This window comes from Magnolia sinica, chromosome 6 (assembly GCF_029962835.1).
Source record: "Magnolia sinica isolate HGM2019 chromosome 6, MsV1, whole genome shotgun sequence".
Lineage (NCBI taxonomy): Eukaryota > Viridiplantae > Streptophyta > Magnoliopsida > Magnoliales > Magnoliaceae > Magnolia > Magnolia sinica.
The window spans coordinates 63033903-63043584 of NC_080578.1; positions in this window are offsets into that span (position 1 = coordinate 63033903).

Consider the following 9682-nt stretch of genomic DNA (forward strand, 5'->3'; position numbering starts at 1 on the left):
TACTTGGGGATGGGATAGAGTGATAGGTTGTGTACTTGATTGATCGATTGATATGTTGGATTGTAGAGATTCTCTTGGGATTTGCAACATGCGACATTTTCCTCGAAATAAATGCAGGCCCACAACTCTTAGCCTGGGTATCGCATCGGCGCGCGAGACACGACGTTGGAACCACGACGATGGCGCAGTCGCTAGGGTACAAGTCTTGGGTCGAGTCGACTAAGGTTGACAGGAATGGTACGGACTAGGATACAGGCTTTACAGCTCTCCTCTCCTAATAAAAATTTCATCCTCAAAATTTACACTCATGTAACTAACTGGATCTCACAAAAGAGCGAAATCATTTCACTATGTAAAATCAAAAGCACAATTCACACATGAAATCACGCATCGCCAAGGGGATGGGGATAACGTTCACAAATCTCAACCTCTCCCAAGATGCCTCATATATGAGCAATCTAGCAAGACGGTGTAGGGATCAAGTCGCATGAATCGTCGATGACTCCTCCTGATGCCTGAGGATCCTGCTGTTGCTGATGTTGGGGTCTTGGCGTAAGATACTACCTTCACTACTGCTGCTATGGAGGCTGCTGCTGAGGATGGGGACACTCGCTCCTACAATGCCCTATCCCACTATATCCAATGCAATCACCTTTGAACTGACACAGAGGAGGTTCTAGGGGTACTGGTGGGCTCTCGGCTGCTCCTGCTGCTGAGGGTGGGGACACTCCTGCCTACGGTGTCCTACCCCACCACATCCACAATAAGTGTCTGTAAATGGCCTCTGAGGTGGTGCTGAAGGTGCTGCTAGTGCTCTGGCGGCTTAGTAGGTTACGCACCTCTGCTTCTGTCGACGCTGCATGAGCTGCCGGAGGGGACCTTCCTCTTCTGGTCTCCTCTTTGAAGAATGACGGTTATCGCTTACAACATCTGATGCAGCTGGTCCCCACTCACGGACACGGTCGGTGCTCCGCTAGACTTGGACAAGAGAGCCACTTGGCTTGCTCTCTCAGACACCATGTCCTATAATATGGAACAAGAGCCTATTATCCTTGAACACTCTCAAATATACACACGATGGGGAACTATATCAGAAAATTCCTAAGTTATTCGAACTCAGGGATCTAATCATTCTAGGTTCTCGACAATCATACAGTGAAGGGTAGTTATTAGTAGATATGTGATGTTATCCTCAGTATTCACAAGTTATGCTCTGATACCAACTTTTGTCACGCCTCAAACTCAGAAATCGGGCTCACAGAATTCTCGTTGTTGAATCTGATGTCGAAAGCCTCCGTAGTACCCCATTCTCGGCTTCCAGCGCCCATACGTCCGATCCTGGGATCTTACAAGGAGGATTTTTAATGTGATTTTTTTTATAATGGAGCATAACCGCATGCATAACCAAGTCATAAATGACAACATCAATACCACATATCCACTAATATAAACATTCGAGTACTATGCTGAAAGGGAAATACAAGGTAAATGTCAAAAGCTCCAGATGCTCTGCCGCACGCTCTTGCCTCAGCTCGATCGCGTCCTATCGTCACCTGCACACATCTATCATGCATAAGCTTATAGAAAGCTTAGACGGTGGTGTACGTGTGTGCGTAAGATAAGTGCCAAGCACACAAATATCAGCGTGAGCGGAATACTGACAAGGCTATAAGTCATTCAATATCAGAGTATGCAATACAGATCGGCTATGCAATGTAGAATCATAATGAGCCAAATGCTATGTGCTGAGGATGCAATCTAATATGCGGTGTGAAAGAAATGACCAAACTAGAGTGTGAAGTCGGGATGATAGTACGTAGTATAGCAAGTTGTGAGGTCCATCACAAGGGACTTCTATCCAAAATAGTCTCATACCTAAATTTGGATAGCTAGACTTAATGTGGTAAACTCCTGATCTCAGGTTAGTTGTGTGCCCAACCGAAATCCTGGCCATTATGAAGGTACACATTAAATTAGTTGCGCACCACTAACCCGATTGGATAGTGAATGAATGAATGAATGAGTAAAATACTAAGTATGCAACTCCTACTCAAGAAGTCCACATATCATTATCGTACTTCACTGGGATCATCACCGGGGTCTAGTACACTCTACGCCACTTACCGCCCCATCAAGCGCACAACTGGATAAGTGGAAGAGACCTCACTATCCACCTACCAATATCGGCCCGCTCGTCGATAGTGGACTCATTTATGAGCTAGTCAGACTCAACCTAACATTACCTACTTCCTCGGGTGGGTAAGGCCACACCCCTTCCAACCGACCATGGCACAATGGAAGATGCAGCCTATTGGTATACGACCCTCATGTGCTTATGAATTTTCACTCGGTGTAGACGTTGGAGCGTGCTCTGGTACTAAGAGGGTTTAGGGACTTTCACCCAGGGACATTTATGACACCCCATATAGAAAAAGATTTTCGGTGTCCCATCTGACTACCCACGATATGCCTGTGGAAGCTACGGTCCTGATGTCATTAGGGCGTATGTAAGGCACGTATCCTAGATTGTACCGTTCCTTAGACTCTAGTGGTCAACCCAGTTGAATTTCGACAAATCGTGACCTATAATTGGCATTTTCGTGCGACCTTAAGCCATATTCCGTAGATCTGAGTTGGTTCGACCCGAGACTTGTACCCTTGCAACCACACCGTCGTCGCAGTTCCAACGCCGCATCTCGCGCACGGATGCGATACCCAAGCCAGGAGTTGTGGACTCGCGTATATCTCGAGAAAAAGTCGTATGTTACAAATCTCGAGAGAATCTCTATAATAGTCCCATCAATCAAGTACAACCCATCACTCACCTATACCTCTCTCTTCACCAAGTCAATAACACCCATACTTAGCCATTCTCTTCTTACCAAAAAGTCAAGGCAACTCATGCTTCCCATGACATATCTCTTACACACCTCTCCTCTCTCTCTCTCTCTCTCTCTCATTCCTCACTCCATTCCAAGTAACTCCCAAGGAGAGGACATCCAAGATTCCCATGGAGAAGCTATGGTGTGGCCCACTTCCTACCCCTTAATCTCCCATCACCACCCTTCAATTGCCATCATCTTCCATTAAAAGGAGAGCCAAGGAGTTTAGGAGTCCAATGAGCTTAGAAAAAGCGAAATCAGTGGGTGTTTATAGGTTTAAGTTGTGCTTTTTGTGGTGGGCCAAGTGGGGCTTACTGATTGATGTTACGGATCTCACTTTGGACCCTAGGTGTGGCCGATGGCCCACCATGATTCATACATTCATCCCATGATGGGGCCATTTGCCATGGACCCCATCATGATATTTATTTTTCCTAGTTTGTAAAGGGTCATCTAGACCTTGCATTTTGGTGGAGAAGGGATCTCCACCGTTGATTTTGATTGGTGGGCCCACTTGTAATGGGACCCACTTGATGTATGTTATAATGCATGGAAGGGAGGGCCCATAGTGCCGGGGTCCCTCCGTCACACACGTCTCTGTCTCTCTCTCTCTCTCTCTCTCTCTTTATTTTTCCTATTGCGGCTCACCTTGTAGAATGAATTAGATCCATACCATAGATGGTGGAAAGCCCACCGTGATGTATATACTTTGTACTCACACCGTCTGTGGGATCATGGATGGTGGGGCCTGCTGCATGTGTGGCAGTCCATGCCGTCCAGTCGACTGGATGTGGACCCACCTATGGTGTACATGTTATATCCAAGACATCTATAAGTGGAGCCCACATGATTGTATGTTACATCCAAACCGTCTGTCAGAAGGACATCCAGATGGGCTAGACGATTAACAACTCTTTATTAAAAAAAATATAATATATATGTATAAATAATAGAATGTAGTATATATTATAAGTATTATGGTGGGCCCCATGTGGGACCCACTGCTGAGAACCAGCCTGGCTGGTGTATCTCCCACCAGCTATATAACTGTATTGACACAGTAGTGCTGGATCGTCCATCTAGATGGTCAGCTACAACAGCTGCTGTACATTAGCAGGTTCTGTGCCCTGAATCACGAGATATATGTGATATCCACACCATCCATTGACGGTGGCACCCACCTTAAATACATGTGTTTTATCCCTGCCGTCCAGGTGTCTTAGACAGTGGGCTTGCTAATATATGTGTTGTGCATCCACACCATCCAGCTGTTTGGACGGTGCTGAATGCACCTTGATGTGAGCATTTTATCCATCTGTCCATCCTGGGGGACCCACTCCACACATGTGATATCCACAATGTCAAGTAAGGACGGTGGGATCCACCGTGATGTAGTATTTTATCCACCTTGTCTGTGGCCCACCATCATGTGTGTGTGGTAACTCATCGTCCAGACCTTGGACGGTGGGTCCCACCGATGTTTGAGATGCATCCTCACTGTCCAGTGAGGGACGGTGGGGCCTACCTTGGTGGCACGCGTTGTCCACACGTGGACAGTGGGACCCCTCATGTTGTAGGTGTTGTATTCACACCGTCCATCCAATTTTCCATATCATTTTAGGCCATGGGCCTGGAAACGGGACAGATCCAAATCTCAAGTGATCCACACCACAGGAAGCAATGGGATGGACGTCCAACAGGCTGCCATGTTGTGTGTGTTGCATATACACTGTCCATTTGGTGGGGCCCGTTATTATGTTTTTGAGGCCTATGGATGTGGCCCATTGTTGTGTATTTGAGGCCCATGGGTGTGGCCCATTGCGACGTATATTAGGCCCGTGTGAGAGGCCCATTGTGATGTGCATTAGGCCCATGGGGCGTGGCCTAATGTGATGAATATGTGGCCCGTGCATGAGGCCCAATGTGATGCGTAAGAGGCCCATTATTGAGGCCCAATGTTGTGGCCCACTTGATATTTGTGTGGCCCTTAAATGCGGCCCAATATGATGTTTGTGTGGCCCATATGTGCGGCCCAATGTGATGTTTGTGTGGCCCTTAAATGCGGCCCAATATGATGTTTGTGTGGCCCATTTGATGAGGCCCAATGTGATGTATTTGTGGCCCATTTGGAATGTATAGGGCCCACCTTAATATGATGTATTTATGACCCATTTTTCGTGGCCCATTATGATGTATATGTGGCCCATGAGTGAGGCCGGATGTGTTGTATATGAAGGTCATGTGATGCGGCCCATGATGATGTATATGAGGTCCATTGTGCTGTATGAGAGGCTCATGAGATGAGGCCCATTGTGATGTATATCAGGCCCATGTGATGCAGCCCATTGTGATGTGTATTAGGCCCATGAGATGCCGCCCATTGCGATGTGTAAGGCTCATGTGATGCGGCCCCATTGTGATTTATATGAGGCCCATGCGATGCAGCCCACTGGATGTATATGAGGCCCATGTGATGTTGCCCACTTGATGTGATAAGGCCTATTGTGATTGTATGTGAGGCCATGGGCCCTACTATATGTTTGGCCCTATGAGGGCCACTCCTTGGGAGCAATGTTGGTTGAATGTCCACATTGATGGGCAATGATGGTTAAATGTCCACCTTATGACCTTCCCTTAGGCTTCGTTAGGCCCATTCTTGATATGAGTAGGCCGTCTAGGCCCATCCTTGAGATAAGGAGAGTACATCATCATCATATAACATGATTAGTGTAGCTCCATGATTCATGCCCATGCAATTCATATGTATGCTTAATATGGAGTAATTGATCATAGCACATGCCATTAGGCGGATTATTATGGGACTCCCGGAGAGACGGAGTTGCCCCACATGAGTGCATGGTACGTGTAGGTTTGATACATGACTGGATGGCATGACTCATGCATCTTGCATTTTGTGATATGACCACCATATGCCCTACCGACATTAGGGCTGTGGCCTCCATAGGCATGTCATGGATGGCCAGATGGGACACCAAAAATATTTAGTTCGAGCATCTGGGCACGTTGGATGTCCTTAGGTGAAAGTCCCTAAACCTCCGTGGCCAGGAGATGCTCCAACGTCTAGACCGAGTGGATATACATGAGCACCCGAGTGCTGAATACCAATAGGCCGCGTCCCCTACTGTGCCATGGTCAGTTGGAAGGGGGTGTGGCCTTATCTGCCCGAGTGAGGGGGCTGTAAGCTAGGATGAGTATGACCAGCTCGTAAATGGGTCCGCTATCGACGAGCCGGGTAGGTATTGACAGACTATTGGCTAGGCAAATAGTGAAGTCATTTCCACTCGCTAGTTGTGCGGCTAAGGAGGCGGCAACCATTGTGAAGTGTACTAGACCCTAGTGATATCCTAGAGATGAGTTATAATGATATGTGGACTTACTAGTAGGAGTTGTGTACTCAGCATTTGACTCATTCATTCATTCATTCACTATTCACTCAGGCTGGTGGTGTGCAATCAAGTCATCGTGTGTACCTTCGTGTGGCCAGGATTTCGGTTGGGGCGTGCTACCAACCTGAGATCAGTAGTTTACCACATTGAGTCTGGCTATCTAAATTTAGGTATGAGACTGGTTTAGATAAAAGTCCCTTGTGATGGACCCCATAGCATGTGATACTACGTGCTATCATCCCAACTTCACACTCCAGCTTGGTCATTTCATTCACACCGCATATTGCATTGCATCCTCAACATATAGCATTGGTTTACTATGCTTCTATATTGCATAACCTAAAAAGGTTGATAGTATTATGGACTTGCCACGATTTACATTACATACTCTGATATTGTATGACTTATGGATTTGCTAGTATTCCTACTTACTCTGATATTGCTTACTTGACACTTACCTTGAGCGCACACTTACATCACCCTCTAAGCTTTCTATAAGCTTATGCACGATAGATGTGTGCAGGTGGCGTTAGATCGCGACAGCTGTAAGACCTGTATCCTAGTTCGTACCGTTCCGTATACTTCTACGGTCCTCCCGGTTGAATTCTGGCAACCCTTGACCTATAACTAACATTTGCGCGTGAGCCTAAGCTAAGTCTTGCATATCTGAGTCTACTCGACCCGAGACTTGTATCATTGCGAACACGCCGTCGCCGTGGTTTCCACGCTGCGTCTCGCTCTCGCACCCTGAGGCGATATCCGGGCTAGGAGATGTGGGCCCACGTTTAGTTCGAGGAAAATGCCGCATGTTGTAAACACCGAGGGAATCTCTACGATACTTCACATCACTCCATCAATCAATGTCAAGTACAACTACCCCTCCCCTAAAGTCAATTCTCTCTTACAACTAAGTACATCCATCCATCACTCACCATCCCCCTCCCCATCACTCCATCACTCACATCACCTCTCTCCCTCTCTCATCTCTTTCTCTTTTTTATTTTTATTTATTTATTCTTTCTCCTAAGCTCCATGAGAGCAACTCCAACGTCCCAACCTCCATGAGAGAAGCATTGTGTGGCCCACTCCCTACTACTCAATCCAACCATTCAAAGCCGATCTCCACCGTTGAATCACACCCCTTGGAGCTCTAAATCGCATCGGTGGAAGGAGTCTGGGAAGATCAAATGTGGGTGTCTTTTTTTGGATTTGATTTGATTGATTTCTATTTGAGGACCCACTTGTGGTGGGACCCAATTGATGTTTGCATTATATCTTGTAAAGGGGAGCTCATAGTGGTGGAGCTACCCCGCCTCACGTCTCTCTATCTTTCTCTATCCCTTTTTCCCCTTGTGGTCCATGAATGGATTAGATCCACACCATCCATTAGTGGGCCATGTGTACGTGGGGCCACCTTGATGTATGTGGCTGGTGAGACATGTGTACGTGGACCCCACCTTGATGGATGTATTACATCCATACCGTTTAGCCAGGGGACGTCCAGCAGCCTCTGCTGCTAGACCGTATGAAGAAGAAAACATAAATATCATCTTAATGTAAAAACTGGTGGGTCCCACACGTGTGGACCCACCTTGATGTATGACGTTATCCATCGTCTAATATAGTTGGACGGATTGGGTGGTGTATGGCCTTGTTAAGGGTATGATCCTTATATCCAAGCCGTTCATCCGTGTGGGGCCCACGCGTGATGCATATGTTTCATATCCTCACCATCTATTGCTTGGACGGTGGGAATCCACCCCACATGTGGGCCTGCATCAATACCCATGCCCTGCATCCAGTCTGTCCGTCCAGGACGCTGGATGCTAGGCTGGTTGTTTTATATATATAAAATAATAATAATAATAAATAAATAACATTATATAATATAATACATTACATATATATTAAATATATAATGTCATGGTGGGCTCACGTGGGACCCACTTGCTGATTGAGAATTTCATTAAAATGGCCTACCGTACACAAGCTATGTAATGGATGATGTCACCAAGTTATGAGGGTCCCACTGTTATATGTGTTTCATCCCACCGCCCATCTGGATGATGGGGGTGTTTGTGATGTGTGGGCCATACCGTGATGTATGTGTTTTATTCCACCGTCCAGATGACTGGACGGTGGACCACCATGATATATATGTGTCATCTATGCCGTCCATCTCTATGGGGGCCCATGTGATATATTTATCTTATCCCTGCTGCCCATCCATCTCAGGATGTGGGGCACGCCACGATGTGTGTTCTCCACACCATCCATCTGTTTATCCAAACCATCCAGCTGTGTGGACGTGGACCCACCATAATCTATGTGATTTATCTGCATAGTACACGGTGCTGTGGGAACCTGATATGATGTATGTGCCTTGTCCACGCGTCTAGCATCTGGACGGTGGACCACCTTGATATGTGTATTATTATCCATACCGTCTAGACAGTGCTGGATGGTGCTGGACAATTCAGATGGTGATGTGGACTCCACCATGATGTATGAATTTTATGTCCACGCTGTCCATTTGCCGGTCCCACCATGATGGATGTGATTCATCCACACCACCCGGCCTTGATCGATAGGCCCACCTGCCGTGCAATCGCAGGGTCCACCATGATATATGTATTTCATCTATGTTGTCCACTTATGTGGCCCACCTTGATGTGTGTATAGCAGGCACACTATCCATCTGTTGGCGTCCATTGATATGTGCAGGGCCCACCTCGATGTGTTGTATCCGAAGCACCCATCCATCTTACTAGTAGGGCCGTGGGCCCCATTATCTTATGAGATCCACCAATGTATACATGTGTTATACACACACTGTCCATTTATTTTTGGGCCGTAGGCCTCATTACCTTGAGAGGCCCACTTGATGTGTATGAGGCCTATTGGTGCAGCCCATTGATGTGGTCCACTTATTGTATATGGGCCCACGTATGAGGCCCATGGCGATGCATTTATGGTCCATTTGATAAGGCCCATTGTGATAGGTTGGAGGCCCATCGGATGTGGCCCAATATGATGTATTCAAGGCCCATGGGCAAGGCCCATTGTGATGTATTCAAGTCCCATGGGCAAGGCCCATTGTGATGTATTTGAGGCCCATGGGCATGGCCCATTGTGATACGTTTGACGCCCTTGTATGAAGCCCAACGCGATATATGAGAGGCCCATGAATGAGGCCCAATGTGATGTATGTGTGGCCATTACGTTGTGTATGAATCCCTTATGTGGGCCACTTCTTGGGAGAAATGTTGGTTAGATGTCCACATTGATGGGCAATGATGGTTAAATATCCACATTGTGACCTTTCTTTAGGCCCTTTGTTAGGCCAATTACGATTATCAAGGCTGATTATCGATCAATTTCGATTGTCGTAGC